The sequence below is a fragment of the Cetorhinus maximus genome, chromosome 21 (assembly GCF_964194155.1).
Source record: "Cetorhinus maximus chromosome 21, sCetMax3.hap1.1, whole genome shotgun sequence".
NCBI lineage: Eukaryota > Metazoa > Chordata > Chondrichthyes > Lamniformes > Cetorhinidae > Cetorhinus > Cetorhinus maximus.
Window position 1 is genome coordinate 44421853 of NC_135899.1, and position 26121 is coordinate 44447973.

Below are 26121 nucleotides of genomic sequence, written 5' to 3' on the forward strand. Positions count from 1 at the left end.
TCCGTCTGCCTTCAGTCTGAGGTGATAGTGCCGGCGTGCCATTGCACCGAGGTCAACACTGTCAGGATGGCAGTGACCCTAGTGACCTTCATCCAGGACTTCGCTCCTGCGCTGCTGCATGGGCTGAACTCCATCGTTGACAACATAGTTGGCCTCCAACAGTGTGTACGTGAGAGGAGTGTGGGCAGCTCCATCTCACTCCAGCTTCCCCTTCTCTTCAAGGAGTCAGCCAGGGGCCCTTGGGCACCCATAGGGAGGATCATCGACGGGTGTAACCCCCAGGGCCATCCATCAAGATGACTCCGGGAGTATCTGGCCCATCTGAATCTCCTCTTCCTGTGACCCCAGCAGCTCCAGCTCCCCAGGCCAAGGAAGGTGCCATTGCCACACAGCAGGACCCTCAAAACAGGCCGGGGCCCTCCAGGTCTCGGCCATCCAGAGGACGCTTGTCAAAGTCATCACAGACAGGGCGTAGCAGTCAGCAGGCTGCCTCCACCACTGCTGTGGATGTCAGGGGAGCACCAAGACATAGCAGCAGGGTTAGGACAGTTAAGAAGATCTAGTTGCACAGCCTGGGAACAGCTGTTAATCATTTGTACATAATGTCACTATTGTAAATAAACTCTGCCACAAGGGGATGAATGATCTCCTCTGTTCCGCCAGCGTAAGTCACTCTTCTCATCACTCTCAGCTCACACACTCACAAACCCATCACACATCCTCAAGGCCCTCACTCACTGCCAGTGCAAGGGACATCACTATTCATTCTCTCATACACTCACCGTCATTGTCCTCATCCTGTCCATGGGACCACTCACCACCCACACAGGCCAGGCATCCTGCTTTCACTTTCTCCACCTCTATTCATGCAGGACAAACTGGCTCACAACAAAAGAGGTCCTATGGCTCCTTGTTCTGAAGAGCAGTGTTCATATCAATTAGATGTGAAACCTTGGTTCCTGCATAAGTTAAAGGTAATTGTCTCAATCCAGGGTCTCTTCCCTGTGCTCTGTGCAGGCTTCAGACCAAAGTAATAGTCCGGCTTCACACTCCCTGGAAACATTACTGATGCCTGCACCTCGGCAGTGCTGGTCATTGCTGCCAGAATGTAGTGGGCAGGTGCCACAGAGTTCCATCATTCTCTCTGTGTGCTCTCAGCCCCCTTTAAGGTGGGGCTGGACCCCCATCTCTTCAGCATCTGTGACTGGTGCCACTGTGCTCCTGAAGGGGTCAGGTGCTTAAGGTGCACAAAGGATCAGATGCTTTTAAAATTTCAAGGCTGCATTTCCATGAGATGGCCCTGATCACAGAGCGCAAGCAAGCTGCCCTCGGCCAGACAGGAGTCAGACATTCTCAGAGGCTGTGTGAAGATCTATGGAGTGTCCTCACTACATGTCGTCATCATCCTTCTGCAATTGAGTGACTATGAGGACCTCCACTGCGTCTCCATGACAGGAACATTCTCACAGAGGGTATGTGCACTGCCTAAGCCAGACTGGAGTCAAATGTTCACAACTGCGATGTGAGGATCTATGGTGTCTCCTCATTGCATGTTGACATCATCCTCCACAATTCTGGCAGCTATGAGGGCCTCCTGAGCATGGCTGCCTCGCCTGGCCAGTGCAACGGCCTCATCGCCGTCATAGTCACCTTCGAGGACCTCCTCATCCTCATCCCTGTCGACGCCTTCCTCATTGGAAGAGACCTCCAGCTCTCCCTCAGCCAGCTCCTCTCCCCGTTGCACTGCCAGGTTGCAAAACACACAGCAGGCGACGACAATGCATGACAACCTCTGGAAAGTGTTGAGACAGCCTTTGGTAAAGCAGAATTATTAAAAAATCCCAGAGGGAAACTTTAAACAACTGTCATAACCTAAATTTTTAAGTGGCATGTTTGAGATGCAACTCTAAATTCAGGAATCAGACCACCAGTTCTTGAGGTTTTATATTAAACTAAATGAAACATTTTATTAATTTACACAAGTTAAATATATACACATGGCTACAAATTACTACTATCATAGCTTTTAACAAATTCCCAAACTAATCTCCATTAAGGTTACAGCAACTCATAGACTTAACCAGACACCAGGCAATGCATTTTCACTGTACAAATTCAAATTGAGGTTCCTCTCACTTTGGTTCCTGTGGAGACAGTTGTAGGCTTACAGCAACTTTGACCTTACATTGCCTCTGCCCTGCACACACAGAGCTGCTGAAATTGTACCTAGCACAATTCATTGAATGTAAATTCTCATTGTATCACCAGCCTTTTTGAACTCTGCCTTTTCCAGCAATAAAACCCCCTTCATAGTACCAATTTTATTAGTAATTTAAACATATTGCTTGGTCTCTGCTAGTTAGATGCCAGATTTCATTCACCTTCTTGAGTACTCTATTCAAAAAATGCAAATGCACTCTACCTCTCTTACATCTCAAAACTAGTACACATCAAAGCATCCAGACTAGCTGGCTTTAATCCAATTAAGACACATCTGCAGACTAAACCTCTTTTTTTAAAAGAAAAATATTTTCCAATAATATTAAATACACTAATGGCTTCATGACAGAAGTATATTGCAGGGCTCCACCAGACCGGTCCAGGCACCAGAACCTCATTTACAGCATCTCAATGTTTTGCTCCACCAAGTTGCGAGCTGCAGTATGAGCCTCATTATACCTTCGCTCTGCTGCAGTCTGAGGCAGCCGCATGGGTATCATCAGCCACGTCCTCTGCGGGTAGCCCTTATCCCCGAGGAGCCTCTGTGGCCCTGGAAGATGTCAGGGATCTGTGTCCAACTGAAGATGTAGATGTCGTGCACACTGTCTTAAAACTGTGCGCAGACCTGCAGGATATATTTGTGGTGGTTGCACACCAGCTGAACATTCAGTGAACGGAAGCCTTTGCAGTTGACATAGTTGACCGCTTGTTGCGGCGGAGATCTGAGCGCCATGTGATTGCAGTCAATCACACCCTGCACCTGTGGGAAAGCTGCGGACTGGGCAAATCCAATTGGTCTTGTATCCTGCCTGACCTGATCCCGGGCAAAATGCACAAAGCTGTCCTTCACGAAGATGGCATCCGTGACCTCATGGATGCATTTGTGAGTGGACGCTTGAGAGATCCCACAGAGGTCACCTGTGAAGCCCTGAAAGGAGCCACTGGCATAAAAATTGAGCTCCATGGTCACTTTCACAGCCACTGGCAGTGGATGCCCTCCATGTCCCCATGATGCCAAGTCCTGCAGTAAGTGGCAGATATGACCGACCAGTTCCCCAGACATTCACAGTCCTTGGCAACACTGGTTCTCGGTCATCTGCAGGAATGAAAGGCGGTATCTATAGACCCCAGGTCGAGCTAGGGGCCGACCAGTGACGGCCCACGGTGGTTAGTCGGCAGCGTGTGCGGGGGCCCCAGCTGCCCCTTCTTCCAAAGGGCGCTTCTCCTCCCGTTGCACAGCCAGGCGCCTCAGTCACTCTCTCCTCCGTCATCTCCACTCTCTGTCAGCCACAAGGCATATAGCTTGGTAACCAGGCTCCATGCTCCTGATGTACTCCTCCTGCTGGATGAGAGAGAGAGATACGTGGGTTAGCTTGGGTGTACTAAGAATCTCACTTGGTTAAGTCTGAATGCCCTTAATGCATCCCGGAGAGTGCTGGCCAACATTTGCATGACCAGAGTTTAGTGCGCTGCATGGCTGCCCAAAACCCCACCCACCTCTGCCCTGATTGGCAGCAGCTTTGCCCACTGGACTGCATTCTGTGCTCTCAGCTCAGGCACAGGCATTCTCCTAACCCACACTGCAAGGCTGCACTGTTAGCTTGAACCATCAGGGAGATTGGTCCAAACCTGGATGCTGCCTCCATCATGTCCAACTTTCACAAGGAGATTGTACAATGTGCCAATCATCCAGCTGTTCTGCAGTCCACTTAAACACTCATTACTTTGTAGTCTGTGCTCGAGGGGTGAAACCTCTGGAGCACTTAATGGCACTTCCAAGCCTCTGCGTTGCTTCAGTGGGCAGATAAGCTATAGGTCCAACTCCACATGTGTCAATGTGGCTGCATCTGAACTATCTCAGCTGCGGAGGAATGGTCACTTTACACAAGGTTTCCCTAATGCTCGGCCGCTTCCCTCCTCCCTGACCTCGCATGCGCTTGAGCACTTCCTTCAACCGCAGGGCAGCCATGGCCTCCCAAGTCACCCCAGCGCAGGGAGGCCCTTACACACCTGCTTCCACCAAGTTGCCTCAAACTTGAAGTCCAACAAGTGACCATCTCGGGCACTGCGCAACATTACTGTGCACTCGCCTCTGAGTTCCCCTCAAAGTGCAGCCCATCAAGTTTACGCCTTATATGTGCTGTTGTGAAACAGATCTTCATGTTTTCCCACCAACGAGGGCAGACCATCCAGCAGAGGGGGCAGGGGGGTGGGGGAGTGGGGGGAGGATAATTCCGGCGAGCTGGCCTTATAATGATATGCAGACACATTACAATAAGGTCCCCATTGTCCAATGGCGGGAAATACGGGCCCGCCATCGACAGGCTGAGCGGCCAATCGCAAATTTTGGCCTTCTCACCATATTATCGGCTCGCGCCGCCGAACACGCCTGATACCAGTGGACACGGAAACTTCCACCCACTGAGTAAACAGGTGTAGATGTAAATTTTTGGGAGGACACTGAGGACGCAGAGAATGATTAGTAGAAATCACCTAGTAAAAATTATTAATCTAATTAAACTGGAGTTAAGCCAAGTAAAACAAATGAAATTAAATTCACTGTGGTAAGAAATATTTTTGGTCAAGTCGTGCTTGATTTGTTTGAATTTTGATATTTTTGTTTCACAGAATCACACAGTGCAGAAGAGGCCCTTTGGCCCATCGAGTCTGCACCAACACGTGAGAAACACCTGACCTACCTACCTAATCCCATTTACCAGCACTTGGCCCATAGCCCTGAATGTTATGACGTGCCAAGTGCTCATCCAGGTACTTTTTAAAGGATGTGAGGCAACCTGCCTCCACCACCCTCCCAGGCAGCGCATTCCAGACCATCACCACCCTCTGGGTAAAAAGGTTTTTCCTCACATCCCCCCTAAACCTCCTGCCCCTCACCTTGAACTTGTGTCCCCTCGTGTCTGACCCTTCAACTAAGGGGATCAGCTGCTCCCTATCCACCCTGTCCATGCCCCTCATAATCTTGTACACTTCGATCAGGTCACCCCTCAGTCTTCTCTGCTCCAACAAAAACAACCCAAGTCTATCCAACCTCTCTTCATAACTTAAATGTTTCATCCCAGGCAACATCCTGGTGAATCTCCTCTGCACCCCCTCCAGTGCAATCACATCCTTCCTATAATGTGGCAACCAGAACTGCACACAGTACTCCAGCTGTGGCCTCACCAAGGTTCTATACAACTCCAACATGACCTCCCTACTTTTGTAATCTATGTCTCGATTGATAAAGGCAAGTGTCCCAAATGCCTTTTTCACTATCCCACTAACATGCCTTCAGAGATCTATGGACACACACGCCAAGGTCCCTTTGTTCCTCAGAACTTCCTAGTGTCATGCCGTTCATTGAATATTTCCTTGTCAAATTACTCCTTCCAAAATGTATCACCTCACACTTTTCAGGGTTAAATTCCATCGGCCACTTATCTGCCCATTTGACCATCCTGTCTATATCTTCCCGTAGCCCAAGACACTCAACCTCACTGTTAACCACCCGGCCAATCTTTGTGTCATCCGCAAATTTACTAATCCTACCCCCCACATAGTCACCTATGTCATTTATATAAATGACGAATAATAGGGGACCCAGCACAGATCCCTGTGGTACGCCACTGGACACTGGCTTCCAGTCACTAAAGCAGACTTCTGTCATGTTTATATTAAAATTGTTAGTTAAAATAATTGTGTGAAAGACAGTAATTGAGTGAATTATTGAATGAAATCTGTTGGATATAAGAAATTCTTCAAATAAATTACTTCATAGAAACATTTCCGTGGTGTGATTTTCAGCATTTGACCCCCCAGCCAGAGGAAACATCATCCCTGCATCCAGTCTGTCCATCCCGTCAGAATTTTACAGATTTCAATGAAATCCCCTCTCATTCTTCTAAACTCCAGTGAATACAGGCGTGGGTGAGGTGAGAGTGACTGCCCTTGACATCAAAGCAGCATTTGACTGACATATGAGAAGAGATTGAGTCGGTTAGAATTATATTTGCTGGAGTTTAGGAGAATGAGGGGGGATCTCATGGAAACCAATCAAATTCTAACAGGACTAGACAGGGTGGATGCAGGAAGGATGTTCCCGATGGTGGGGGAATCCAGAACCAGGAGTCACAGTCTGAGGATACGGGTAGACCATTTAGGACTGAGGTGAGGAGAAATTTCTTCACCCAGAGAGTGGTGAGCCTGTGGAATTCGCTACCACAGAAAGAAGTTGAGGCCAAAACATTGTATGTTTTCAAGAAGGAGTTAGATATAGCTCTTGGGGCAAAAGGGATTAAAGAATATGGGGAGAAAGCAGGAGCAGGCTATTGAGTTGGATGATCAGCCATGATCATAATGGCGGAGCAGGCTCGAAGGGCCGAATGGCCTACTCCTGCTCCTAGTTTCTATGTTTCTATGTTTCTATGACTGAGTATGACATCAAGGAGCCCTAGCAATGGGAATCAGGGGGAAAACTCTCCGCTGGTTGGAGTCATACCTAGCACAACGGAAGGTGGTTCTGGTTGTTGGAGGTCAATCATCTCAGTTCCAGGACATCACTGCAGGAGTTCCTCAGGGTAGTGTCCTTGGCCCAACCATCGTCAGCTGCTTCATCAATGTCCTTCCTTCCACCATAAAATCAGAAGTGGGGATGCTCGCTGATGATTGCACAATGTTCAGCATCATTTGTGACTCCTCAGATCTTGAAGCACTCGATGTCCAAATGCAGCAAGACCTGGACAATATCTAGACTTGGGATGACAAGTGGCAAATAACATTCGTGCCACACAAGTGCCGGGCAATGAACATCTCCAACAAGAGCGAATCTAAACATTGCCTCTTGACATTCAATGGCATTACCATAACTGAATCCTCCACTATCAACATCCTGGGGGATACCATTGACCAGAAACTGAACTGGACTTGCTATATAAATAACAAAAATTGCTGGAAAAACTCAGCAGGTCTGGCAGCATCTGTGGTCAGTACGACTCTTGTTCAGAACTAAATAGAAGTATAAATGTGGTGAAACATATACTGTTTAAAGGGGATGGGACAGGTGAAGCTGGATAGAAGGCCGTGATAGGTGGAGGCAAAGAAGAGATTGTGAAAGATGTCATAAACAAAAGGTAGAGGGGATGTTGATGGTGGTGATACTGGCTAAAGGAGGTGCTAATGGTGACATTAAGAGTATAAAGCAGGATGAACCGAAGGTGTTCTGCAAAGCGGTCACCCAGTCTGCGTTTAATCTCTCCAATGTAGAAGAGACCGCATTGGGAGCAGCAAATGCAGTAGACCAAATTGAGGGAAATGCAAGTGAAGCACTGGGAGCAGCCTCCAAGGGCCCAAACACTCCTTTCAAGTGAAGCAGCGCTTCAATGGAGAGACCAAATGCAGACTGGGTGACCACTGTATGGAACACCTTCGGTCTATCCGCAAGCATGACCCAGACCTTCCTGTCACTTGCCATTTCAACACACCACCCTGCTCTCATGCCCACATGTCCATCCTTGGCCTGCTGCAATGTTCCAGTGAAGCTCAACGCAAACTGGAGGAACAGCACCTCATCTTCCAATTTGGCACTTTACAGCCTTCCGGACTTAACATTGAGTTCAACAACTTCAGATCACGAACTCTCTCCTCCATCCTTACCCCCCTTTTTTCAATATTTAATTTTTATATATATATTTTTTCCCACCTATTTCTATTATTATTTTTAAAATATATTTCCATTCATTGTTTTATCCCCACCTTTTAGCCTATTTTGATATTTTCTCCCACACCTTCCTCTACCCCAAACCCACCCCCAACCAGGGCCATCAGTCACGTGCTTATCCTGTTTTCTACTCTTAATGTCACCGTGTGCACCTCTTTAGCCAGTATCACCACCATCAACACCCCTTCGACCTTTTGTTTATGACATCTTTCGCAATCTCTCCTTTGCCTCCACCTATCACTGGCCTTCTATCCAGCTTCACCTGTCCCATCCCCTTTAAACAGTATATATTTCACCACATTCCTACTTCTCTTTAGTTCTGATGAAGAGTCATACTGACTCGAAACGTTAACTCTGTCTTTCGCTCCACAGATGCTGTCAGACCTGCTGAGTTTTTCTGGCAATTTTTGTTTTTGCTTCAGATTTCCAGCATCCGCAGTATTTTGCTTTTATCTTAGCTATATAAATACTGTGGCTACAAGAACAGGTCAGAGGCTGGGAATCCTGCAGCAAGTAACTCACCTCCTGACTCCACAAATCCTGTCCACCATCTACAAGGCACAAGTCAGGAGTGTGATGGAATACTCTCCACTTGCCTGGATGAGTGCAGCTCCAACAACACTCAAGAAGCTTTATACCATCCAGCACAAAGCAGCCCGCTTGATTGGCACCACATCCACAAACATTCAATCCCTCCACCACCGACACACAGTAGCAGCAGTGTGTACCATCTACAAGATGCACTCTAGGAACTCACCAATTAAGGCTCCTTAAGCAGCACCATCCAAACCCATGACGACTACCATCTAGAAGGACAAAGGAAGCAGACACATGGGAACACCACCAGCTGGAAGTTCCCCTCCAAGTCACTCACCATCTTGATTTGGAAATATATCACTGTTCCTTCACTGTTGCTGGGTCAAAATCCTGGAACTCACTCCCTAACAGCAGTGGGTGTACCTACACCATATGGTTCAAGAAGGCAGCTCACCGCCACCTTCTCAAGGGCAACTAAGGATGAGCAATAATTGCTGGCCTAGCCAGCCACCCACATCCTTGAATGAATAAAAAATTAATTAACCTGCATTTGACTATTATTTTTGTCCCTAATTACTGTTTCTAGAAGTTTCCCCACCATTGAAGTTAAACTGGCTGGCCTGTTGTTACTGGGTTTATCTTTACGCTTTTTTGGAACAAGAACGTAACGTTTGCAATTCTCCATTCTGCTGGCACCTCCGTTGTGTCTGGGGAAAACTGAAAATTCAAGGCCAGTACCCCATGCAATTTCCACTCTTACTTCCTTCAATATCTTTGGATGGATCTCATCCAGTCCTGGTGCCTTATCAACTTTAAGTACAGATAGGCTATTCAGTGCTTCCTCCTTATCAATGTTAAACTCTTCTAGTATCTGAATTTCCTCCTCTGTCACCATGGCCTGGGTACCATCTTCTCCCATGGTGAAGACAGATGCAAAGTATTCAATTAATACCTCAGCTATGTCCCCATGCAAACATCCCCGCCCTGCAATTCTTTTGGTCCCTAATGGGCCCTACTCCACATTTTACCACCCTGTACCTATTTATATACCTATAGAAGACTTATCTGTAAACTGGGGCAGTGGCTTTTTCTTGGACCAGGAAAGCATAAGTGCTGTCTTAAATTTATAACTTAACTAGTTAAGCCACAGATATAACTACAAATAATCATTGAATGAAGATGTTAATTAATTAAATAAATAAAGTAAGGCTAGTCTAAGATATGGCAGAGTTGGTTATATGTTGGCACTGCAGAGTGTGGGAGTTTGTGGACAGCGAGACTCTCCTTAGCAAACGTATCTGCAGGTGATGTCATCATTTCAAATCTCTCTGGCTCACTCATTGAGCTGGAATGTGAGTTGGAGAGTCTCCAACACAGGAGGGAGGGAGTGGAGTTTCTGGACAGTTTTATCAAGAAGAGAGTCACAACCCCAGGGAAAATACAGGTTCAGGTTAGGGATCATGTGACTTCTAGAAAGTCAGGTAGAGGAGGTTCAGGAGGAGGTGCCATGACCACTGGTCCTGTCAAACAAGTGTGATGTACTTACTACCTGTGAGAACAAGCAGAAAGACTGCAGGAAGGACAGCCACAATGCAGAGAAAGATACCACGATTCAGAGGCTGTCTGGGCAAGCAGTGGGGGGTGGGGTGGGGGTGGTGCTGAGGTGGAGGAGAAGAGAAATGTGGAAATAATAAGGGACTCTATAATTACAGGGTACATAACATTCTCTGCAGCCAAGAATGAGAACCTGAAGGGTGTGTTGTCCACCCAATCCCAAGGTAAGGAATATCTCATAGCAGCTGGAGAGGGGAACTTGGAAAGGAAGGGGGTAAATCCTGTTGTTGTGGTCTGTGTTGGAACAAAGGGTATAGATAGGAACAGGGAGGAGGTCTTGCTGAAGGAGTGTCAGGAGTTAGACTCTAAATTAAAAAGCAGGACCTCAAGGCTAATAATTTCTGGGCTATTGCCTGAGTCATGTGCAAATGGGCATAGGAGCAGACAGATCAGGACAATTAACACATGGTTAAAGGACTGGTGTGTGAATGAGTCATTCCTTTTCATGGGATGCAGGCAGCAGGTCTGGAACAGGAAGCAATTGTACCGATGGGATGGGCTTCACCTGAACCAGGATGGGAGGTGACAAAGGCTTTGGACTAGTAAGAGGGAGAGGGAAATCTATAAGACATATAAGCAGCCTAAATATAAACCAAACAGAAGAGAGGAGCATTGGAAAGAATAAAGTAAGGGGGGGATATGATGGCAAGGGAATAAATAGAACTACAGAATGGGAGTTCAAAAAGATGATTAAACATAAAGTGAATGGAACTTCTTTTAAAAATGAGTTAAAATGTGTACCCAGCAATGCTCACAATGTCTGGTAATAAAACAGGAAAGCTGGAATCAATCATGGGTTGGCAGGAGCCAGACATGGTATGGATTATGGAGACAAGGTTACTGAAAAAACAGGACTAGGAATTAAACATTGCAGGGTAAAACCTACCTAGAAAGGATTAAAAGGGAAAAGGGGGAGATGGGGTAGCCGCATTTATTAGGGATAACATAATAGCAGTAGAAAAAAGGGACACAGCTATCAGCAAGACAAAAAGAGAGTCCATATGTATAAAGATAAAAATTCAGAGGATCACAGAAATTTTACAGTAAAGAAGGAGGCTATTTGGCCCATCATGTCTGTTCCAGCTTTCCAAATGAGCACCTCACCTCATTCCATGCTCCTGCCTTCTCCCCGTGACCTTACACATTGTTTCTTTTCAAATCACAGTCCAATTCCCCTTTGAATACTTCAGTTGAATAAGTTATTAAGATAATAAAGGATCCGCCACATTAATAGGTGAAGTCTACAAATCACCTAATAGGTGAAGGGAGGTGGGGGAAGGAATATGCAGACAAATTAGAGAATTGAATAAAAAAATAACAGAATAATCATGGAAGATTCTAACTATCCTGATATTAATCTGTTACAATCCCTGTAGAGAGTGAAAACTTAAATAAAAAATTGATTTTTCCAGTGACCAACAGAAATAAACCAAAGGACAGGTTTTCTCATTTTAAGACTTTTACTGTAACAAAGTAAAATCAACATAGCTCAATCACTAATTAATGGGCAACTAATACACCAAAACTAAAAAAAAGGTGAAAAAAGAGATATGTTGCCCACTTACACTCATCAGGACAAACACAAGACGGTAAAATTTCAAACAATCACAACAATTCATACTACAGGAGAAAAGGGTGCTGATTGGCTGGCAAGTGGACTCTGGCTGAGGCCTTGACATGGAGGGAACAACAGGGAACTTTCGGCTCCTCTTGCTTCTGGATAATTCAAAAAAATGTGCAAGGCTTGAACAAATTCCTTTTGTCTGCAGAGAATGGGTCCCTGTGTGTGAATGTATGTCACATATAGCAAGCATAAATAAGCCATGTTACGAATTTGACCAATTACCTTAAATTGGTTGTTAGTTTGGCTAGTAGTGCTCTCTGGATTGTTCAGTAAGTGCTGTCTATTCACAGAATCACACCTAGTCATAAATGTTTAGCTTTGGGTTTTGCAAGCATGGTTGAGTACAGCCTGTATTCTGCATATTACAAATAATCAGAGGAACATGTAATTTGATTCGATCAGCCAAACATTGGGACATATGGTCTATGTACCTGGCATGGTACCAGCGCTGACATTCATACATAATCCAGCTTGTATGAGTTCTTAGAGTCCCAATTTACAGGAAATCAAGAGTTTCTTTTACTAGTTATTGATTTACTTTTTTACAATTTTCGCAAAAGAGTTCCTTTTTTATTTTGCATAATCTTTTCCATGGCTTCGGTTCAACAATTGTACGATGGTTTTGCATTTATCATGTTACTTTTTAAAATCTGCATTGCAGTGCACACAGTCTGAATGCTAGGATAGTATTCTTGATGGGTCCAACGGTTTCCCAATTTGTTTAGTCTGGATAATTTTGTCCAGAACAACATTACTGATTGCTGGAAAGCCAACTGGCTTTTGGGCAGTAGCGGCTGTAAATTAGGATCCTCAGAGAAATTCTGTGTCACAATAGATGGATACATGGATGGGAGAGGTCTGGAGGGTTATGGACTAGGTGCAGGTCAATGGGACTAGCGGAATAATATTTCGGCACAGACTAGAAGGGCCGAATGGCCTGTTTTCTGTGCTGTAGTGTTCTATGGTTCTATGGTTCTAATGCTTCTCTTACCCTCTGGATTCAGAAATTTCCTTTTTTCTTATTTAAAGCCAGACACCAAATTGTGATCAGGGTTTGCCATTTTAAAACAGACTCTGAACTACTCGTTCAGGCTTTAACTCCTGATCTCCATTTTCTTCCAGGCCTGGATTTTATATTTAATGTCCAAGTCTATGAAAATTATTTCAACCAACCAAACATCCGAACTGACCTGCATAATAATTGAATTCACCTCGTACTGTTTAAATTCAGCATCATTTTTAACTTTAAACTATTTTCCATGAGTTAACCCTTTGGTGTTCTTTACCAGGAGATACAAATTTAACACTGTCTCTTTTTGTGTGAACTGTTCATTTTTCTACCAAGTGAAAACCTCTTTAGCTGCTTTAAAACCTTTGTCAAGTTACTCTGATGTTCAGTTAAGAAAGCCAGATACTCCTTATTTAGTTCAGGAATTTTCCTAATTTCTTTTGTCTTTTCATCCTCCCATTGCATTTGAGCTTTGTCTAATTCTTTCTCTAGCAAGTGTGGTCACTTCAGCATTTTGACGTTTTAATTTTAGCTCAAGAACATATATCTTTCTTTGCAGTTCTACAGTGTCAACATTGGATACACTGCTCCACTCTCCTTCGAGACATTCCTTTCCTTTGCTTCAGTATTAGCATTGAGTACCATTGCTATTGCCTCGCTCACGTTTTTCCTGCATTTTTAATTCAGGAGGCTTTAACTTGTCTCCAAGTGCCATTAACATTTCCTTTTCACTCTGCTGCTCCAATGTCATTTTAAAATTAGTTTCTGACTCTTTGGATGCATATTTAGCTGAAACATTAATTCTGGCAGTAGAGTTACGGAAAGTTATGAATTCTTTTAAGTCACTCATTTTTTCTTGTACAACTTCCACAGCCTCAACAGGTTTTTCTGAAACCACAGGGGATGGCAAGACCTTATCCCCAGCTATAGGCAAATTATAAACCACCCCTATCCCAAATCACATTTTAAATGACTGTTCAAAGGAATAGGTAAACAATTTCCACCAATACCTCATTTCAATATCTTTTATTTAGTGAATTTTCTGGAGGGAACTTCCCATCACCTATCAACATCAGTGACTGTGCTATCCTGTATCTCTAAGAGTAACCCATTGGTTTCCCTGCTCCTCCAAATAAGAATGAAGGCACTTCATCTTTAAACAGAAAACTTCCATCATTTCCTGCACTCTATCTTAGTAGTGAATACAGGGGAACCCACCAATTTGTCACCAGTTTGACCCACTGGGACAGTATTTTCTGGAGGAACACTGTGTAATCTTACAAATGCTAAGCTTTTGCTTTCTAATTTCCAACATTCAGCCTCCACACGTCATTTTTTTATGACAAAGGTAACAGGCCATAACTTCCGAGCTCCCCAGCATCAGATTTGGTGGGTGGGGTGGGGGGGACCCCAAAGATGCGCTGGGGAAACATTCTTGAAAGTTCCTAGGTAAGGGTTTGCACAGCAATTGCCCAGAAGCGCTAACTTCCTCTAGACAATTGCCCTGCTCTGGGAACCATCAGAAAATGAGACTTAAATCGCAAACTTTGGATGGTTTCGCCAGGGTTACTCCAATAGTCACCCAGAAAGTTAGAAGAATTAAAACCTCTTCTAACTTTTGGCTAGTATTGTAGACACCCATGTGACTCCCCCCACACCCCGATCACTCCCAATGAACATACCAACTGCAACCCCCGCGGCCCCGACCTCCAGCCACCCCACCCCCAACCCCGTGACCTCCGACCCCCCCAGCATCCTGACCTCTGAACCCCACAAACTCCAAATCCCACCCCTGACCTCTGACACCCCAACCTGACCTCCAACCCTCCCAGACCTCCGACCCCCCCCACCCTCACCCCTGACCTTCAACCCCAACCTCCAACCCTCGACTCCAAAACCCCCATCCCCCCAATCCCCGGCCTCTGATGCCCCAAGCCCCACTCTCCCAACCTCTGACCCCCCTGCACCAACTCTGACCCCCTGAACCCCAATCTCTGAACCACCCAGCCGACCTCTGACCCCCAAACCCCCGCAACAACCTCTGACCCCTACCTCTGACCCCATACCTCCGATCCCCTCCACCCCCTGCCCTCCTCAGCCCCCCAGACCCTATCCACTTACCTTCTCCCTGGCCTGTCAATTTCACTGGGCCGTTTTAGCTTACCTGCTTTACAGCAGCTAGTGCCGTAAAAAAGTGGGGGTGGGCTCCTTGTATCTGCTGGAGCTGCACTTCGCTGGGGTCTGCGAGGAGTTTTTCGAGCAGGCCCAAGCACCTCCGGCGATCGGAAGGGTCAGCGCAATTTTCAAGGGCAGGTAAGTATGTATTTATTTCTTCAAATTCCTGTGGGCCATCTCTTTCCGATGCTAGTTGGAAGTTACAGCCAAACAAATCAGAACCATTCAATCAACCTTAATCTCCGGACTGTCTCTCTTACTATTCTGAGGAAAGTCTGTTTCTTACCCTGGGCCATTTTTGCCCCTATAATCAGATCTCTCATCTCTCCAGTTTCTCTGAATTTACAAACAAGCTTGTTACTAATATGCTTGTTAGACAACTTGTCATTACTGCCATTACTGCAGCCTCCCTTATTATAGAAACGCCATAGTCTTCCAGGTGGGATTTAATTCCCAAAGGGCCACTATTTTTAAATTGTTCCATGAGCATCATCTCTCTGAGGTTTTCAAAATCTGGTTCAAACTTCATCAACATATACCACTTATCAAGCTCCATTTTCATTTCTCTAGAAAATTCCACAAAGTTCTGTTCTGTTTCTTCTTTACATTTCTAAATTTTTCCCTGTAAGCCTCTGGCACTAACTCATAAGCATTGAGAACAGCAGTTTTCACCATATCATCATCACCAGGTTGTTCGTCTGAAAGAGACGAAGACGCCCCCAAAAGCTTTCCCTACAAACACACTCTGCAGTAAAATAGTCCAATTTTCTTTTAGCCATTACAGGTTTGTGGCAATTTTCTCAAATGACACAAAATACATGTTAACTCCCTTCCTCCCTGAATTTAGGCACTGAGCAAATACCCCTTGCCAAATCAAAACCAGGAGTTAATCCTGAGTCTATATCGTGTTTTACCACCACCCCCTGTACACGTAATCTATGCTTTTCTCAATCTCGTTCAAATTTCTTTCTATCCTTTTCTCTTTACTGTTCTCCACCTCTTTTTTTTCCCTTTGGAATTCAAGGTTCTCCCTTTCTCAAGCTCTTTGGAATTCTAATTCAAGGTTTTGCATTTCTCTTTCTTTCTCTTTTTCCTCTCTTTCTCTTTCAAATTCAAGCTTATTTTTCATTTGACCCCAATTCGAAGTTGTTTCGTTTGCAATCAAAGTAAACAGGCAACTAATATACCAACCTAAAGAAAGGGCAATTTTGAATCAACACGATTGAAATAAGTCTTACAACTCCTATCGCTGTGCACCACACTTCTGGCCAATACATGGCATTCCAAGATCATGTCCCAAGTTACTCCCAACAGGCTCACTTCCTCCTGCTACATCAGGTTTCAGTGTCCTCCAAAAATCATTCTGCTCAGCCTGAGTACTGAACCTTGGTTAGACCACACTTAAGGGTAGTAGTTTTGGTTGACATATTTAGTTTTTTATTACAGTAAAAGCCTTAAAACATAAAATCTTGTCCCTTGGTTTATTTCTGTCGGTCGCTAGGAATTTTTTTTTAAAAAAGCTATCAGTCTCTTTGGGGATCATAACAGATTAGGGGCTAGAATTTTGTGGGGTCAAAATCCAGAGGCCGTAAAATAGGTGCACCGGAGAGGGTGAGGGTGCAGAGAGAATTTAAAGGGTTCATACCAGAAAACATAACAGGAAATACATAACGGGAAAGGATTGACAGGCTGGGTCTCTTCTCTTTTGAAAAAAGAAAGCTGAGGAGGTGACCTAATATAAGTCTTGAAGGTTTGAGAGAGTGAATACAGAGAGAATATTTCCTCTTATGTAGAAGAACATTACTAGAGGTCATCAATATAAGATAGTGACCAAGAAATCCAATAGGGAATTCAGTAGAAACTTCTTTACCCAAAGAGTGGTGAGAATGTGGAACTCGCTACCACAGGGAGTGGTTGAAGTGAACAGTATAGATGTACTTAAGGGGTAACTATATCAGCAGATAAGGGCTAAGGGGATAAAGGGTTACGATGGTAGATTTAGATGAGAAAAGATGGGAAGAGGCTTGACTGGAGCGTAAAGCCCAGCATGGACTGGTTGGGCCGAATGGCCTGTTTCTGTGCCATATATCCTATGGTAAGGTAACCATTACAGAGATGTAGTTGCAAATTGTCCAAGGTTCAGAACTAAATATTCCAGGATACATAACCTCTGGCAGAGATAGGTGAAAATGGAGAAGGAGGAGGGGCAGGGCTGATCATAAAGGAAGGGGTAAAGACAATGCCGAGAAAGAATCGTAGCTTAGAAAATCAAGGAATATAATCAGTTTGGTTGGAGCTAAGAAACAGCATGGGGGAAGAAAACATTTGTGAGAGTAGTTTGTAGGCCCCTAATTCTAGCTGTAGCGTAGGGCAGAGTATGAATCAGGAAATTAGAGGTGCAAGTAGTAAAGGTAATACAGTAATCATGGGAGACTTTATTCTTCACATGGGCCGGGAGGACAAGTTCATAGAATGTATACAAGTTGGTTTTCTGTGTCAGTATGTCGAGGAACAAAGAGAACTGGGCTACATGTGCATAAATTGTTGAAGATGGCAGGACAGATTGAGAAAGTGGTTGAACAGGCATATAGGATCCTGGGATTTTTAAATGGCAGCATAAGGGGAGAAAGCAAGGAAGTTATGATGAACCTTTATAAAACATTAGTTAGATCTCAACTGAAATGTTGGGCCCAATTTTGGGCATCGTATTTCAGGCAGGGGTGAAGGCTTTAGAGAGGGAGCAGAAAAGATTCACCAGAATGGTTCCAGGGTTAAGGGACTTCAGTTATGTGGATAGACTGGAGAAAGAGGGACTCCTCTCCTGAGAGAAAGAAAGATTGGGAGGGGATTTGATCGAGGTGTTCAAAACCATGAAGGAAATAGACAGAGTAGATTGGGGGAAATTGTTGTCATTGGCTGAAGGGTTAAGAACAAGAGGACACAGATTTAAGGTAAATGGCAAAAGAAAAAAAACCGACTCGAGGAGAAACGTTGTTATGCAGTGAGTGGTTTGGATCTGGAATGTGCTGTTTGAGAGGGTGTGGAGGCCGATTCAATCATGGATTTCAAAAGGGATTTGGATAAGCAACTGAAGGGAATAAAGTTGCAGGGGTACAGGGAAAGGACAGGGAAGTGGGTCTGGCTAAATTCCCTTGCTCCGAATGGCCTCCTTCTAAGCTATAACTGTTCTTTGATTCTATGAACCAAAAAGAGAGCAGACTATTTTGGATTTATTACTGTGCAATGGCAAAAGGTTCATCAATAATCTTGTCACAAATGGGCCCCCTAGGGAGAGTGGCCAAAATGTTATATTGAGTTATTGAGGTGGTTTCCTTAAGTCTGAAATTGGAATTGAATCTTAATGATTAAAACTATGAAGGTACAAAGGGCTAGTTGGTTCAAGCAGATTGGGAAACTACATCAAAAGCTATGACAGCAGGCAGGTAATGGCTAGCAGTTGAAGAATTAATACATATTTTGCAACAAATACCCATTCCTTTAAGACACAAAAACCTCAACAACCTCAGTCAGAGGTTTATTATGTTGCCAAAAGAAGTAATAAGCCTGAGGATTGGGAGCATTTCGGAATTCATCAAAGGAGGACTGAGAAACTGCAAGGAAAGAGAGGAGGGAAGATGAGAATAATCTATCAACAAACATAAAAACAGATGGTAAATGTTTCTATAGGTACATAAACAGGAGGAGATTAGTGAAAGTAAGTGTGGGCCCATTAGGGGCAGAGACAGTGGAATTATAATGTGGAATAAGGAAATTGCAGAGGATTAAACAAATACGTTGGGCCCGGTTTTCAAAGTGGGGTCATGAACCAAACACTTAGGTAATTTCCTAACCCGGGTCCCAATCCCGCGCTTCACCTCCATCGCTGTTTTTAAATGTAAATGCCCTAATTGGTCAGGTGGCGAGCTTGCAGCTGATCAGTGATGCCAACCATCTCCGGGAGATGGGGGCTGGCTGACTGGTGCCAGCAGCGAAGCCAGACGGCAGCCATGGCGCTTGCTGCTGCCTTGCCGAAGAGGGCAGGCAGCTCCTCAAAGGTTCAGCAGCATCAACACGGAGGGAAGTGACCATCCAGGCTAAATTAGGGCACAGCGCTCGACCTGACACAAGTTGTCCCTTGAAACAACAGCTTTCAATAAATAAGAAAAAACTTCTTGATTTCCCCGGAATGAACCCAACAATTTGGCATGGAGTGCATGGAGTGCACTGGACTGTCCTGTCCCATCCTCAACCTCCCGGGCCTGTTAACAAGCTCAGAAATGAGCTTAGTGGGCTGTTGAATTAAAGGCGAGCGAGTTCCCTATTCTCTTCCTCTGCCCTCATTTTGAGAACTGTGGACTACCCCAGAGGCCTTGGGATCCAGGGACAACCTTTGGAACCATGATTTTTAAACCGTGCCTACACCGGGGCCCGGCCCTGCCAGCATTTGAAAGCCCAACTTTGTACCTGTCTTCACAGTAGAAGACACAAAAACATTCCAGAAGTAATGGAGAACCAAGGATCCAACAAGAATGAGGGAGTTAAAGAAATCAGTATATATAAAGGGATTATACTGGAGAAATTGATGGGACTAACTGGTGACAAATCCCTGGGACTTAACCATCTGCATCGCAGCATTTTAAAAGAGATGGTGACAGAGATAGCAGATGTTTTGGAGGTGATCTTCCAGAATTCCTTAGATTCTAGAACAGTTCCCAAGGATTGGAAGGTGGTAAACGTAACCCCTTTATTTAAGAAAAGAAGAAGAAAGAAAAATGGGGAAAGATCGGCCTGTTAACTTAATATCAGTAGTAGACAAAATTCTGAAACTTATTATGAAGGACATGTCACAGGGCACTTAGAAAATCATAATATGTTTAAGTAGATTCAACATAGATTTATGAAAGGGAAACCATGTTTGACATATTTGTTAGAGTTTTTGTGGATGTAACTAGTAAGATGTAACATCTACATAAATAAAAGGGACAGTGTCAACATGGGTACAAAGTTGGTTGAGTGACAGGATACAGAGATTGGTGGTAACTGGATGTTTTTAAGAGGGAGTGGGGTTTCCCAGGGATTGTTCCTAGTACCACTGCTTTACCTGATCTATCTTAAACACATAGACAGGTGTATGGGAAACAATTTCAAAACTTAAAAATGACACAACACTTGGAAGCATTGTGGATTTTGGGGAGGGTAGTGATAAACTTCACAAGGACATAAACAGGCTGGTGGAATGGGCGGCAAGTGACAGACAAAATTAAATGCAGAGAAGTGTAAAGTGATACATTTTGGTAGGAAGAACGAGGAAAAGCAATAGAAAATAAAGGGTACAATTTTAAATAAGATGCAAGAACATAGAAACCTAGGGGTGCAAGAGGATAAATTGCTGAAGGTGGCAGGGCAGATTAAGAAAGTGGTTAAAAAGCCATAATGGCTTTAAAAATATAGAGTGCAAAAGTAAGGAAATTATGACCAAACTTTATAAAACACTGGTTTAGCTTACACTGGAATATTGTGTCCAGTTCTGAGCATGGAGCTTCAGGAAGGATGTGATGGCTTTGGAGAGGGGGCAGAAAAGAGAATGTTTCCAGGGATGACATTTCAGAGGATAGATTGGAGAAACTGGGGTTATTTTCCTTAGGGAAGATAAGTTTTCAGGAGATTTGATAGAGGTGTTCAAAAACATAATGAGGCTAGACACATTAGATAGGGAGAAACTGTTCTCATTAGCAGAGGGTCAAGAACCAGAGGACACAGATTTAAGGTGATTGGTAAAAGAACCAAAGGTGAGAAGGCATTTCTTTACACAGTGTATGGTTAGGATTTGGAATGCATTGCCAGAGAGTGTGGTGGAGGTAGGGTCAATTGAGTGGTTAGGATCTGGAATGCATTGCTTGAGAGTGTGGTGGAGGCAGGGTCAATCATGGCTTTCAAAATGGAATTTGATAAGCACCTGAAGAGAAAAAATTATAGAGTTATGGGACAAATCAGGGGGATGGGACTAGCTGAATTGCTCATGCAGAGAGCCGGCATGGAGCCAACGGGTCAAATGGCCTCCTGCTGTGCTATAACCATTCTATTCTATACAGGCTGCCCCTTGGTAACACGATGCAAAAACAGTGTTAGTTTTCACATGTACCCTGACAACACCCAGCTCTACCACACCACCACCTCTCTCTCAACTTCTTCACTTGCTAAATTATCCTACTACTTATCTAGCATCCAGTGCTGGATGAGCAGAAATTTCTACCAATTAAATACTGGGAAGAATGAGCCATTGTTTTTAGTCCCCACTCTGAAATCCATTCCCCAGCTACCTAATCCATCCCTCTCCCTGGCAACAGACTGAGATTAAACCAGACTTTTTGCAACCTGCGTGTCTTATTTGAACCCAAGATAAGCCTCTGACCACAGATTTGTTCCTTCACAAGGACCCCCTATTTCCACCTCTCTAACAATGCCCGATTTCATCCCTGCCTCAGCTGTTCATGATTCAGTCATCCTCCTTCATGTCTTTATTACCTCTAGATATGACTATTTCAGCACAGACTGGCTGATCTCCCACATTCTACCTTTGTAAACTTGAGGTCATCCAAAACTACACTGGCTCCCAGTCAAGCAACATCTCGTTTGTAAAATTCTCATCTTCATTTTCAAATCGCTCCATGAACTTGCCTCTCCCTACCTCTGTAATCTACCCCAGCCCCACTACCCTGAGATATCTGTGCTACTCTAATTTTGACCTCTTGAGCAGCCCGATTTTAATCGCTCCGTCCATAGTGGCCGTGGCTTCAATTGCCTGGGCTCCAAGCTCTTGAATTTCTGCCATAAACCTCTCCACCTCACTGTCCTCCTTTATGACGCTTCTTAAAACCTGACTCTTTGACCAAGCTTTTGGTCATCTGGCAAAATATCTCCTTATGTGACTTAGTGTTACAGTTTGTTTAATAATATTCCTGAGATGCATCTTGAGATGTTTTATTACATTCAAGGTGCTGTATAAATATAAGTTGTTATTAGAAAGGTATTGCAATAATCGTGGGCTGTTTTAATCTTCATAGAGATTGGACAAATCAAATAGGCAAAGGGGTCCTTGAGGAGAGGAATAAACCAGGTAACTCCTGGCCAGTGAGTCTCATGTCCTTAGTGGGGAAACTTCTAGAGACATTAAGTAGGGGGAAAATTAATGGTCACTTGAAAACATGGGTTAATAAATGACAACTAGGCAATATGAATTAAAAAGTAGAATTTTAAAGAGGGTGTATGAACAGAAGGACCTGGGGTTATACATACACAAATCCTTGAAAGTGCCAGAATAAATAGATAAGGCTGTTAATAAAGGATATGGGATCCTTAGCCTTATTCATAAAGGAATCAAGTATGGAAGCAAGGAGGTAATGCTAAACCTTTTGCTGGTTAGGCCCCAACTGGAGAATTGTCCCCAATTCCATCCACTACAATTTAGATTGCATATCAAGTGTTTTGAGCAGGTGCAGAAGAGATTTACTAGAATGATACCAGGGTAAGGGGCTTTGGTTATCTGGGTGGACTGGAGAAGCTGGGGTGGCTCACCTTAGATCAGAGAAGGGAAGATTTGATACAGGTATTCAAAATTAAGAAGAGTTTTTATTGAATAAATAGGGAAAAAAACTTTCCACTGGTGGGAGGGTCAGTAACACAGCGAATACAGGCCTAAGAAAATTGAGAAAAATTGAGATAAGGAGACACTTTTTAGGTAGCAGGCTGGCGTCATCTGGAATGCACTGCCTTAACTTTCAAAAGGGAATTGGATAAATATTTTAAAATGTACTGGGCATAGTGAAAGAGCAAGAGAATGGAACTCATTGAATAGGTCTGTTCAAAACAGCTGGTACAAGCAGGATAGGCCGAATGCCTTTCTTATTCCACTGGCTCATTCTGAGTGGTGGGGACTTGCTGCAAATATTGACACAATTGTCTGGGCTCTTTATGAATACTGACATACACCCAGGTAAGAACTGAAAATACTGACACAATCTGGGAATCAGTGACACACACCTAGGGAATAAATAAATATTGGCGCACTCCCAGGGCCCTGTGCAAATAATGACACTCTCCCAGGGCCCTGTGTCAATACCGACACACTCGCAGGGCCCTGTGTCAATAATAACACTCTCCCAGGGCCCTGTGCAAATAATGACACTCTCCCAGGGCCCTGTGCAAATAATGACACTCTCCCAGGGCCCTGTGCAAATAATGACACTCTCCCAGGGCCCTGTGCAAATAATGACACTCTCCCAGGGCCCTGTGCAAATAATGACACTCTCCCAGGGCCCTGTGCAAATAATGACACTCTCCCAGGGCCCTGTGCAAATAATGACACTCTCCCAGGGCCCTGTGTCAATAATGACACTCTCCCAGGGCCCTGTGTCAATACCGACACACTCGCAGGGCCCTGTGTCAATAATAACACTCTCCCAGGGCCCTGTGTCAATAATAACACTCTCCCAGGGCCCTGTGTCAATAATAACACGCTCCCAGGGCCCTGTGTCAATAATAACACGCTCCCAGGGCCCTGTGTCAGTACCGACACGCTCCCAGGGCCCTGTGCCAGTACCGACACGCTCCCAGGGCCTGTGTCAGTACCGACACGCTCCCAGGGCCCTGTGTCAGTACCGACACGCTCCCAGGGCCCTGTGTCAGTACCGACACGCTCCCAGGGCCCTGTGTCAGTACCGACACGCTCCCAGGGCCCTGTGTCAGTACTGACACGCTCCCAGGGCCCTGTGTCAGTACCGACACGCTCCCAGGGCCCTGTGTCAGTACTGACACGCTCCCAGGGCCCTGTGCCAGTACCGACACGCTCCCAGGGCCCTATGCCAGTACCGACACGCTCCCAGGGCCCTGTGCCAATAATGACACTCTCCCAGGGCCCTGTGTCAATACCAACACGCTCCCAGGGCCCTGTGTCAGTACCGACACGCTCCCAGGGCCCTGTGTCAGTACCGACACGCTCCCAGGGCCCTGTGCCAGTACTGACACGCTCCCAGAGCGCTGGGGACCCTCTGTAAACATTGACACACTCTGGGGACCCTCTGTAAATGTTGATACTCTCCCCAGAGGCCCCCCCCCCCCAGAAATATAGGACACAACCTTCCCACAAACATTAACAGATTCTCGAGGAGCCCGGAAAATGCTGACACAATCCTGCAGACTGACTTCCTACAAATACTGACACGTCCCTGGGTTTGTTGCACAAAAATTCACTCTCCTCTACAGATCCCCTGGTGGGGCAGTGATTATCAAGTTGGGGGGGGGGTGCACAGCGAGTGTGAGCTGGGAGACAGTCAGTGGTTTCATTAATAAACCATTTTGAAAATGTCAATATAGCGGCAAGGAGTACAGCTAACACCAATAGCCTGAATATCTCCTCAGAAGAGAGCTTTGGGGGTAGGTAATCCCGTCACCGAAGCCACGATCTGCCCACTTCCTCCCCCACCCTCTGCTCCCCATCACTGTGTGTCTGAGGACTCTCGTTTCTCACATTCGGCTTCCCTGGGCAGTCAGCCCCCGGGAGCAGACCCGCCACCTCGCTGCCCTCTACAAAGGGGGAAAAGAGTCAGCGAACGGAGGATAGAACACAAGAGCTGGATTGACAAACCCCCTCAACTCCTAAAGAACAAACCACACGCCTGGAAACACGATGAGTAGGTTCCTTGCGAAATACACCGGAGGAGTTTACAAAGAGATGCCGATAAGTTTCTAACCTTACCTTTAGTACAAGCGAGAATGCCCCAATCTTCCCAGTTAATTCCCTGGGGGCAGGCTGGCTGGCTGGGTGGGTTTAAGGTGTGTCTGGGACCTCTCTCTCTCACACACACAAACAGACGGAGCGAGTTGCTTTCCTCTTCTGGAACTATACCCTTAAATCATTCGGTGGTAGTTTAGCTGGGTTGAGATTTCTGCTGTCTTCACCGTGTTGCCGAGAATCACCTGGGCTCCTTGATGGAGCATTTACCGACCCCCCCCCCACCTTTCCTCACTCCCCACCCTCCGACTTGCCCAGGCAACAGCTGCAGATCAGTTCAGCAGGGGTCCCGAATGGGAATGACACAAGAATGGGACGTGCAGGAATGTAAACCACTCCAGATCCAAGAGAATCCCGCAACAAATATTAACACAAAAAAAAAACAAACGGAAAAAGTTAGAACATTTCCACAAACTTTCTTTTCTTTTTGGGCCAGACGTTTGACTATGGGTGTACTGACGATCGATGGCGAGTTCAGATTCACATCTGGTTTAAGGAATGAGTTGGCGGGACATTGTAAAATAGAAATGCTTTGGGGGGCGGGATGCTTTTTAACTGGATCAGTGCAGGCAATGGGATTTTGAAGTAAGATGGTCTTTGATGGAGGGATATCTTCACACTTGGTTACCAGCATTGAGGTCTCGATTGCCCCAACAGTTTGGCCACTCCAGCCAGATGTTCAGCAAGGTGACCAGCATCACTGAACTCATACAATCTTCACATGAATGTGCTGGAAATGGCCACCGACAATTTCAATCTGGCAAACATCCAGAGATCCTGCTACCTGCAAGAATCTCAGTTTGATACACAGGCTTAACAAGAAGACCTGCCTTTATTCCATTAAATTGTATCTCACAGAGAACATGTGCCCTGGCTGAGGTAGTCACTTAGATCATTGCCCTCCCCACACTCAGCTTTGTCCTCACAGAATCACAGAATCTCACAGTGCAGAAGAGGCCCTTCGGCCCATCGAGTCTGCACCGACATGTGAGAAACACCTGACCTACCTACCTAATCCCATTTACCAGCACTTGGCCCATAGCCTTGAATGTTATGACGTGCCAAGTGCTCATCCAGGTACTTTTTAAAGGATGTGAGGCAACCTGCCTCCACCACCCTCCCAGGCAGCGCATTCCAGACTGTCACCACCCTCTGGGTAAAAAAGGTTTTCCTCACATCCCCCCTAAACCTCCTGCCCCTCACCTTGAACTTGTGTCCCCCTCATGACTGACCCTTCAACTAAGGAGAACAGCTGTTTCCTATCCACCCTGTCCATGCCCCTCATAATCTTGTACACCTCGATCAGGTCACCACTCAGTCTTCTCTGCTCCAACAAAAACAACCCAAGTCTGTCCAACTTCTCTTCATAACTTAAATGTTTCATCCCAGGCAACATCCTGGTGAATCTCCTCTGCACCCCCACCAGTGCAATCACA

General features: G+C 45.3%; 1 protein-coding gene across 1 annotated transcript in view; it reads right to left on the bottom strand.

Moving 5' to 3' along the window:
- The window catches only part of col16a1 (collagen, type XVI, alpha 1), a 413938-nt gene extending 388748 nt beyond the window's left edge, over positions 1–25190 (bottom strand). The window contains exon 1 of the mRNA XM_078566895.1: positions 24650–25190. The gene's annotated coding sequence lies outside the window, so the exon portion shown is untranslated. The remainder of the gene's footprint in view (positions 1–24649) is intronic.
- Positions 25191–26121: the final 931 nt, after the last annotated feature.